Source organism: Neophocaena asiaeorientalis, unplaced genomic scaffold (genome assembly GCF_003031525.2).
Source record: "Neophocaena asiaeorientalis asiaeorientalis breed wild unplaced genomic scaffold, Neophocaena_asiaeorientalis_V1.1 scaffold226, whole genome shotgun sequence".
Lineage (NCBI taxonomy): Eukaryota > Metazoa > Chordata > Mammalia > Artiodactyla > Phocoenidae > Neophocaena > Neophocaena asiaeorientalis.
This window is the reverse complement of record NW_020173037.1, coordinates 2,912,512-2,922,434: the sequence shown is the minus strand read 5'-3', so window position 1 is coordinate 2,922,434 and position 9,923 is coordinate 2,912,512.

The window sequence follows — 9,923 nt, the reverse complement described above, 5'->3', positions numbered from 1 at the left end:
TTGAGAAGGACTGGTTACATAAACTCTGATATTTCCACAAAATGAAATGCTCTGAACAAGTTTAATTATTTTAAAAAGAATGAGAAAACTATGTATCGATATAGAACTATCTCCAGTATACACTGTTACATGAAAAACGCATAATGCAGAACAATGAATATTTTTGTGTAAAAATGTAGAGAAAGCAATTTAATTGTATTTGCATAAAGAAACACCCCCCAGGGACTTCCCTGGTGGTGCAGTGGTTAAGCATCCACCTGCCAATGCAGGGGACCCGGGTTCGAGCCCTGGTCTAGGAAGATCCCACATGCCGCGGAGCAACTAAGCCCGTGAGCCACAACTACTGAGCCTGTGCCCTAGAGCCCGCGAGCCACAACTACTGAGCCTGCATGCCGCAACTACTGAAGCCCACATGCCACAAGTACTGAAGCCCGTGCACCTAGAGCCCGTGCTCTGCAGCAAGAGAAGCCACCGCAAAGAGAAGCCCATGCACCGCAAGGAAGGGTAGCTCCCGCTCGCCACAACTAGAGAAAGCCCGTGCGCAGCAACGAACACCCAACGCAGCCAAAAATAAAAAAAATAAAAAAAACAAAAAACGAAACACCCCCCAAATACAAAGGAAACTAAAAAAATCGTTTTCTTATATGAGATGGGGGTTGGATGTGGAAAACAGAGATAAGGCTACTTACAATACCTTTGTAAGTAGTTCTGATTTTTGGCCCATGTGAATATATGAGCAAAAGTAACAATCTTTTTAAACCAATTAAAAGAAATCACTGTCCATTTTGAACTATAAATGATATTTTCTTAATGTTTACCAACTAAACTTGATAAATTGTACTATATTACTTTCACATGTGCTATATAATCCTGTTCATATCAATTATTTTCCCAGAATTAACATATTTTCAGTATTCACTGATTTAATATCTTTCTTTGCCTTGACTGTAGAATTGATCAGCCTTCCCTTCTTGCTTTAGTCGTCTAAACATACCACCTTTATGGGGGAGTTTAACGTACTAACATTGACGTAATTTTTCAAAATAATCGCCACTGCGCTTGTCTCTGTTTCATAAAATAGATTAACCACCTCTTGCACAGTAGACAATGAAGCCACGGCTCACGCTTCAGCGTCAAAGCGAACACTTGACATTCTTCTCACATTTTAATTTTACTTGTGTGACTCACCTCTGCTTTCATTCAAGCTACAGCTTTTGTGCAAACTGGGAAGGTGAGAAGATCACTGGGTAGGATTCAAATGAACAGTTCTATTCCTAGCTCCTCCACTTATTAAATGATCATGGTTATGCAACTTAACCCCTCAAAGCCTGCTTTTAATTATAAAGTAGAGATAGGGTTATTCTGCATAAAGCGCAAGGAAGTTAACGTGACCAAATGAGATGTTATCGTAGGAGGTACTTTGACAAATCAGAGGCTCGTACACATTTTTATATTGTTATTACCGTCAGCACAAAGCGATCTTTTAATATGCTGCATAGATTTTGAAATCAGAAAAAAACTGTACCTTTGAAATAAAGCTGGTTTCAAACTTTGCTGTTTTATTGAAAAGATTTGTGTGTCGGTTGAAATTTTATTTACTTTTATCTCTTTACCTACTCCCTCTGCTGTTCAACTGTCCTGGTTTTCATATTCTGTTAAACTGGGGGCTGGGGGGTAGGGGTCAGGAATAAAATCAAAGAGGATTCACCTCTGTGTCTCCTGAAATATTCCTGTATTGAAATGATCTATTTCTAAGGGTAGATTATTCAAACATTCTGTAATTTTTTGGGTCGTTTATAGAACTAGGCTTTGATGTTCTTTTAAAACCTCACTCTTTGGGTGCAGTCTAAAAGCTTTTAATTTTAATGGCACATGCTTTAAAAACGCTGGAAATTGAAGGAAGTCTTATAAAACAAAGGAGTCAGTCAGAGACGGTGGTACTAGATTCAGGATGTATTGTGGCTTCACCACTCAGGGGAGGTTTGTTTCTAGACTCTGAGTGCTAATTGAATAATCATGAAATTTATTGCAAAACAAGAAACATTTTTGGCAAGGACTGCCTCCAAATACAAAGCTTGTTCTGAGTCTGAACTCTTTGGAGTCGTGAACTGCTAAGTTTTGTTAAGCTCAGTGACGATATTGATCTTAAAAGCGCACGGTGCTACGTAGTATTCAAAGGAATCCACCAGCTCGTTTTCTCTAGATTTATTATCCCTTGAGTGCTGTCCCTTTGCTCATAATTTTGCTTTAAGAAGTGTGTGAGAAAAAAGGGAAAGAAAATGCTTTTAAAGTCGATAAATCAAATATACCTACTGTCTCAAGTTAATGCTACCTTTCAAACACATGCTAACATTCTATCAGCATCTTTTCTGGTCCCAAGCCCGCCCATCCGCCATTTGCTTCTTTACTGTGAAATGTGCCGTATTCTTAATTCATTCAGCCAATATATGTGTTGTAGATGCTGGATACTATATGGGGGATATCAGCAGTAACGTCATTATGATTATTTATTAAGTCAAATGCTTTTCACTCTTTGCGCACAGAAGGGTGCCTTTGGTGAGGTCGAGTGAGTGAGTGAGAGGGTGACAGGGGTTTGTGTCTGTGAGAGGCCCTGGCCACACTCTGGGGTTCTGCACGGCCTCTTCTGGGCCATTTGAGGACAAGGCAGAAAGCCATTCAGGGACCAGGAGTCCCTCAGTCCCTGGGAAACCAGTTATCCCCAAAACCAGGAGTCCATCAATTCCTCAATGGACCGTGCCTTTGTAAACCTGCCCTAAATGTCCTTGCGTGCTAAGTTGTGCATCAGTGGTCACGGTTATTCCTGAGGATTAAAAGCTCCTGGCCTTTTCGTTCTCCGTTGAAACTCATGTTTTTATACATAAAGTGAAATCCTGTGAACTCTGAGCAATACGTCACACGTCCTCGTGTTTTTAAAATGGCTTTTCCGATGTAGTTCTCAGAAGCTGAGGATCTGCAGTCCTTCTGCTACACTCCAAGCCAGTGTTTTCAGGGAGCAAAGACAGGCGTGGAGAGAGGCACGTTCCTCTCCTCCAGACCCACGCGGGGTGCAGTGTCTCAGAGACGGAGGGATGGGTTTAGAAAGTGTCTATTGAAAGGATCTCCAGGGGGATCCCCTTCTTACTGCGCCTTTTCTAAGCCACACGAGGAGGACACAAAGACTGGGGGAGAGACGAAAATTCCCAGAGTCTCCGTCTTAGTAGCGATGAAGACGTAAGGCATTGAATGTCTGAGACCCCACTGGTTTGACAGAAAACAAACCAAACAGAAAGAAAGAAAAAATAAATAAAAGAATCCCTTGACATTTTCATACGTTTCTGCAAAAGACTTTAGACAAATGCAATTATGTGAGCTACGATACCACTAGGAACCGCATGGAAAGTTTTGAGTCTCCTGTCTTACGGGCTGAGACACAATGTGTGTGGTGTGTGTGTGAACCCCTGGACTGGCCGTCTCTCCCCACAGCCAGTGAGGACACTCCTTGGACACTATCCGATCTAGTCATGACCTCCGGTGTGTGGAGCTGTTTGTTTTAACCTCACTGGAAACCTCCTAAGGGTGAAGATTGAAAGGGAGCAGGCCCTCTGCTCGGGGTGCCTGTGCGTGTGGATACTGTTCCAGGCACTAATGTTTCACCAGGACACTCCACAGGCAAGCTCTTCCCTCGGACACCAAGGCCGGGCAAGACAGCAACTTTTCAAGTTCAATCCAGGCGCTGGGAACACAAAGGATCAAACCCAAACGCGTCATCTTCCAAAATGAGCTTAGAGGAAGTCACAACCGCCTTCCTTCTCTGTGGATGCGGGTTAAATGTGCCCCAGGGGACAGATGAGCAGGTCCATGCCCAGAACCGCCTTGCAGATGGCTGAGCTCACCTAGCAGAGACCCCACGTGAATCAGGCATGGGGGTCTTGAGACCAGAGAGACCAGCACCTTGAACTCCAGAACTGAGAGATTTTAGTAAAAGTCTGTCTATAAGGTGTGGGGAGAGCTGAGTGAACCAGCAAAGGATGAGCTCGGTACCGCAGTGAGGGACGCAGGAGAGAGGGGTTCTGCCACCCCTTGACCTGCAGGGCAGAGGGAAGAGCGAGCCTTGTTGTTCTGAGAGGACGGCCGCACAGAGAGGGCCTAGGCGGGAGCTGCCCCTTCGGCGGGGGTTGCAGGCCGACCGCGGTGCCCAGGCTGGAGTGCACCGGGTAACGCAGGACCTCACTCTCCACCTGCCCTCCGATCTCTCCCAGGTGCCTTCCTTTACCTTCAAACATCACAGGAGCTGAAAGCCTGGGACCTTGTCTAGTATAGATGGACCTCCACCTTCAGAGCGCGCACGTCCCCCACCCAGCAGCCGGCCCAGATGGGTGGGCCTCTCTGTTCCCTGCAGGGCTATACAAAGGGACTTCCCTGGGCTGCAGTGGTTAAGACTTTGGACTTGCAGTGCAGGGGGCACGAGTTGGATCCCTGGTGGGGGAACTAAGATCCCGCATGCCACCTGGCACGGCCAAAAAATGAAATGAAGTGAAATAAAATAAAATGTGAGGAATAGCCTTGCCACCCGCCACCTGACATAACCCTGTCTCCCAGGTAAGACGTCCTTCAACAGAGAACTCAGTGTCAACGTTTGTGATGCTGTATTATCTGTTCATTTCAGTTCTGACGTTCAACTATGGATCACGATCTTAACCCTATCTAATGCCCGGACCCCAGTGACGTTCTCCTTGTCAAATGTGCCACTTCACATTCCGTGTCACGTGGACACCATTGATTACCTCTCCTTCCTAAATTCTCCGTTCTCTTGATTTCTCTGAGTCCGATTCTCCTTCTCCTTCCTCTATGCCTGTCATCAGTCCCCTTTGCTGACCCCCTATTAAATGGTATGGTTTCTGTAGCGTTTTCTCATTAGCTTGGTGTTCTCCCATGCTCACCTTGGTGCCCTTATTCCCACCCCTGGCTCTACCTGCCCCTTATCTCTCCAGCACGGACGCTCCCAGCAGTAGAGGGCCCTACATCACATACACACACTCACGTCTCACCCGCGCCTCAGACACAGCCTCGCAGAACCTGAGCTCGTGACGTTCTCCCCAAGTTGCTGTGATTGCTCCTGTATTTCCTGTTTCAGTTAACGGTACCGTCCTGCCCTTGGTCACCCAAGCACAAGCCTAAAGTAAGTCTAGGCTTACCCTCCTCCCTAACTTCCATGTTTATTCAAACCACGAGCCTTGCCAATCTAATTTCCTAAACGGTTCTCAAAACGATCATCTCCTCGCTGCTCTCTCAGCAATCGCCTTGCTTTAGCGTTGGATCATCCCTCACCTAGACCATGACGACAGCTCTAGCACTGCTCTCTCCCCCAACACGGCCCCCGCGGTCCCACCCCCACCACCTCCATCCTGCAGGCCACTCAAGCCCCAGCCCAGCCCCGCCGTCTGGGCACCGGCGGCCTCTTTGCGTCTGTCTCCCTCCAACCTCCTGTGGTTCTCACCTCAGCACCATCGCCCTGGTAACACTGCAGACACACGACCACCACGGCCCAGCTTTCACACCTCGGCATAAGTGTTTCCGTTGCCTTTTCTTCCTGGTAAATCTTGTTCAGACGCCGGTCCCTACCTGGACGCCCACTTTTCCTCTAAGACCAGGGGTAGTCCTGACGCCTTTGCACTAATTCTGTCCAGTTAGTCCTTTGGACTAACCAGTCTTGTATGCCACGTGTTGCTTTGTGTTGCCAGACTTTCTCTCACTCCACAACCTAGGGCCTGACGTGGGAGTGGCACTGAATTTACAGATCCATGGGTTCATTTTGATCAAGAATTTCAGTGCAGGAAGTTTCAGGTTTAAATCCCTGCTCTGTGACCATGGGAAAGTCTTCACTTGCATAATACGCAGGTACGGGGCACATCAAGATGCCCTTTGGTTATAACAGTGGGTGATGCTGATTCAGTGTGAAGCTCCCCACATCTGCTCTTGTCTCTCCAACGCAATCCACTCATTAAAGATGAGTGATGTTTCCAAAACCCCAGATCTGGGTATGCCGCCCGCCCCTGCCTGACATCCTCCAGTGTCTGTTGCTCTTAGGCTGAAATCCAAGTGTTTGCGAGGGCCCAGCGTGATCTGGGCCTCGGCTGCCCCTTTATCTGGTGTCACACCTCCCCGGTCCCCAGACTCAGGTTTCCTGACCCCCTCCCCCCGCCGCCGCAGGCCCACGTATGTGTCCTCTCCTGCCCATCACGGCCGCCACAGGTGTGGCTCCTGCTGAGGACGGTCCCTTTCTTCCCCTTCACCTGGGGAACTGCCACACAGTCTTCCAACATCAGCTTCGACGCCACTTCGTACCGAGTCGGGGTCCCTGACGCCCGGTCTTCACGGCCCCTACAGACATGTGCAGCATGTACACCTGCAGTAGCTCACAGGCTTCCTTCACGCCAAAGACAGAAGGGGACTTGAATCCGTAACATGGCAATTTGCTGACAGACATTAATTAGTAAAGTGTCTTGAGGAAGGGGCGCCATTTTTCATCTCGCACAAACTTGCTGCCTTGGCTGTCAGCTTGTCTGTTTTATTAAACACTTTTCCTCTAGAACACTTACCAGGGTTAGCTGTGTTTGTTATTAATTAATTACTCATAAAGGTAAAAAAAATTCGATCTGTCTCTCACACCAGATTGCACATCCTCTTTGGGAAGGGACTGCCTTTGCCCTGTTTACTTTTGGACCCTCAAAATCCTCCCTCTTCATCATCTTCCGCTTGGGGGCATTGGGCAACGTCTGAGGAGTGAAGTGACCTGGAGGGTGCTGCATTCTGGCTTTCTGGAGGCTGCACTGGCTGCACCCAGGGTCTACGCAAATGAAACTGCTCCCTTCAGCTATACACCCATTGCAGGTTTCTGTCTACCGTTGGAGACATGAGAAAGCAAACTGACACAGTTTGCTGGTGGGTTCTCTAGTCTCTGTGATAGAAATGCCAAAGCACCCATCACCCAAGATGCTTGTAGCACCAATCAATAAAAATCACTGAACACACGCTCAGCTTTACAAGAGCTTTACTTGTAGTTATAAACACAGCGTTTGCATCGAGCAGAATGGCAGGTGGGGATAAAGTGCTAGTAAGTTCAATAACCTGTTTCACATCAGCGTATAACAGGGTGCGGAGTGCCAACAGCTTCTTTTTCCTTCCTATTTTATAAGCTTTACTCCAAGAGCATGATAACATTTCATGTCAACCTGACTCCACGGAGTAGGTAGCTTTCCTCTCTGTGTCCAGAGACACAGGCCAGATTCTGCTGGCAACCAGAGCTGCCTAAAGGCTTCTTAACGCTCTGCCCATTTCGGCTTCACTTTATTTTGACCATTAATTTGGTAAAAAAAAATAGGAGTACTCAGATGAAACAAAACTACTTTTATCATAATTAGTAATTTTTTGCCTTCAAAGACTGTCCCAACTAGTAGAGGTTTCTTACCGACGATCAAAATTAGAACATCATTTTGCAGTCTAAAAGACACGTGCAGCATGTACACCTGCAATAGCTCATAGGCTTCCTTCACCAAAGACAGAAGGGTCTGAGTCCTGCATTCTGTTTCCATTAGAGAGGTATTTTTCCAGGATTCTGTTTTATTGTTATGGTAATTCTATTTGTAGTTTTTTAAGGAACCTCCATACTGTTCTCCATAGTGGCTGAACCAATTCACATTCCCACCAGCAGTGCAAGAGTGTTCCCTTTTCTCCACACCCTCTCCAGCATTTATTGTTTCTAGATTTTTTGATGATGGCCCAGGATTCTGTTTTAATTAGAGAGGTATTTTTCCAGCAAAATCCCTCCTAACACACACACTATATATAGTGTGTATATATATATGGGAAGGGGCGATCAAGAATTTGAATTATTGGACTTGTACCAACTTTTGGACACTTCTTTAAAGTTTTTCCACTTTAAAACTTTCCTTAGGGCTTCCCTGGTGGCTCAGTGGTTGAGAGTCTGCCTGCCGATGCAGGGGACACGGGTTCGTGCCCCGGTCCGGGAAGATCCCACATGCCGCGGAGCGGCTGGGCCCGTGAGCCATGGCCGCTGAGCCTGCGCGTCCGGAGCCTGTGCTCCGCAACGGGAGAGGCCACAACGGTGAGAGGCCCGTGTACCGCAAAAACAAAACAAAACATAACTTTCCTTAAATCTTTTCAAGTAATACCCTTCCCTTTCTTCTTTTTTGTTCTTGCTAAATATCCCCGTCTATATTGTTTGGTCTTTTGGGGAAGAGAGGCTCCTTTACATGAAATCATTCTGTTCAATCAACATATGGCAAGAGACAGAAATACCTGTGTTTGAACCCAGCTCTAACGTTAACCAGCTGTGCAAGCCACCTGTGTGTGTGCACAAAATCCAAAAACAAAACCAAAACAAACAAAACCTCTATGTGATAAATAAGTGCAAGAGGAGGATAGATATTTTCAACATCCTTTCAAAGTGTGTAGCACAGAGGCAGTTGTATCTCAGTGCTGAATTCACAGATAAGTAGACAGACAGGTAATAGGGTGATAGATGGATAATCACGCCCGTCTCAGTTATTTTCCTTTAATGTATTATTTCGACTTTCTGACATGGATACTGCTCAGTTTTTGTGAACTTCAAACAAACGTCTTACTGGGCTGCTCTGGTGGCAGCCTGGGATCCCACCGTCAGGACGTGAGCCCCCAGACATCTGGAGAAGATTCGAGATGTGTCTGTCATCTTCCTGACAGACAGGGACCCTCAGACCCACGGAGGTCACAGCATTCCGATGTTTTGTGAAAGCAGATGTCATCTTCTAATGAAAATCTGCAGTCAGACTTAAAAGAAATATAAGATTTATCAAAACTTAATTTCAAGACTCCTAGGGCACCAGGGTTGAAGGGATGCTGCTGGACTCATCACGCTTCCCAGAAGAGCCGCACATTTCCAGGCTGGGGTAAGACCCTGGTGGGCACGTCCCTCTTTGGGGGTCACAGTGTCTTGGAAGAGGTAGGGGTTCCCTTCTGCTGTCAGCCAGCGGATGGGATGACTGTATGGGCCATGATGGTGCCCAGGTGTGGGCACCGATGTGATCTGTAGGAAGCAAGCGAGGGCACGTGTTTGTCTCAGTAAGTCAGCCAGTCTTAGACAGGAGTCCTCCCAGGAAACTCAGGCATCTTGCCGCCAGTACCCAACTGGGAAAGGGGAACCTCTCCGGTCTCCTTGAGGCCCTCATCTCAGTGGCTGAGTCCTGTTTCCCTCCTCCAGCTGACCTCGGCTTTCCTACCTTTTGGTCGCTGTGCTGAGGGTTTCTTTTACCAGCAGAACCTGATCCTGGCACTGGCAGAGTCACCGGAAGGAAGGATGATCGAATTTCTCTGCGGGGCTCAGGCCCTCGGAGGTTTTAGAGAAAAGGTGCCATAGTTAGGGACCGTGAGGGCTGCAGAGATTAACGTGGGAGGAAGAGACACGGTCACCTACCTGCACCTACACCGAGGCCTGAGTAAGGCGGGGGTCTTGCTTTTCCGCAGGTAGCACCACGAAACGCAGGTGCTGCCTTAAGGTGCGTTCTGTGCATCGTCTCCGACAGAGGAGGCTGAAAGGGACAGAATATTCTATGTATGTATATTCAGTCATTTGAATGTTGTGATTTGGTCTCGTTCCCATTGCATAATTTCGCTACTGTATTTGGACGGGCCACTCAAATAGAATTACGATTTCCCCCTCACCTGAAGGCAGACGTGTCCTGAGAGCTGGGCCTGCAGCAGCTCTAGACACGCGGCGAGTACCCCAGCTGCTGACTCGTCCTGGACCGGCGCACCCTTCCCGACGCCCACCTGCTCACTGTCAGGCGGCGGGGCGGCGGGGGCCGTCGGACCGAGGCTGCGCGCGGGGCCCAGGCCCAGGCTGGCGGGCCGGCAGGGGCGGGGCG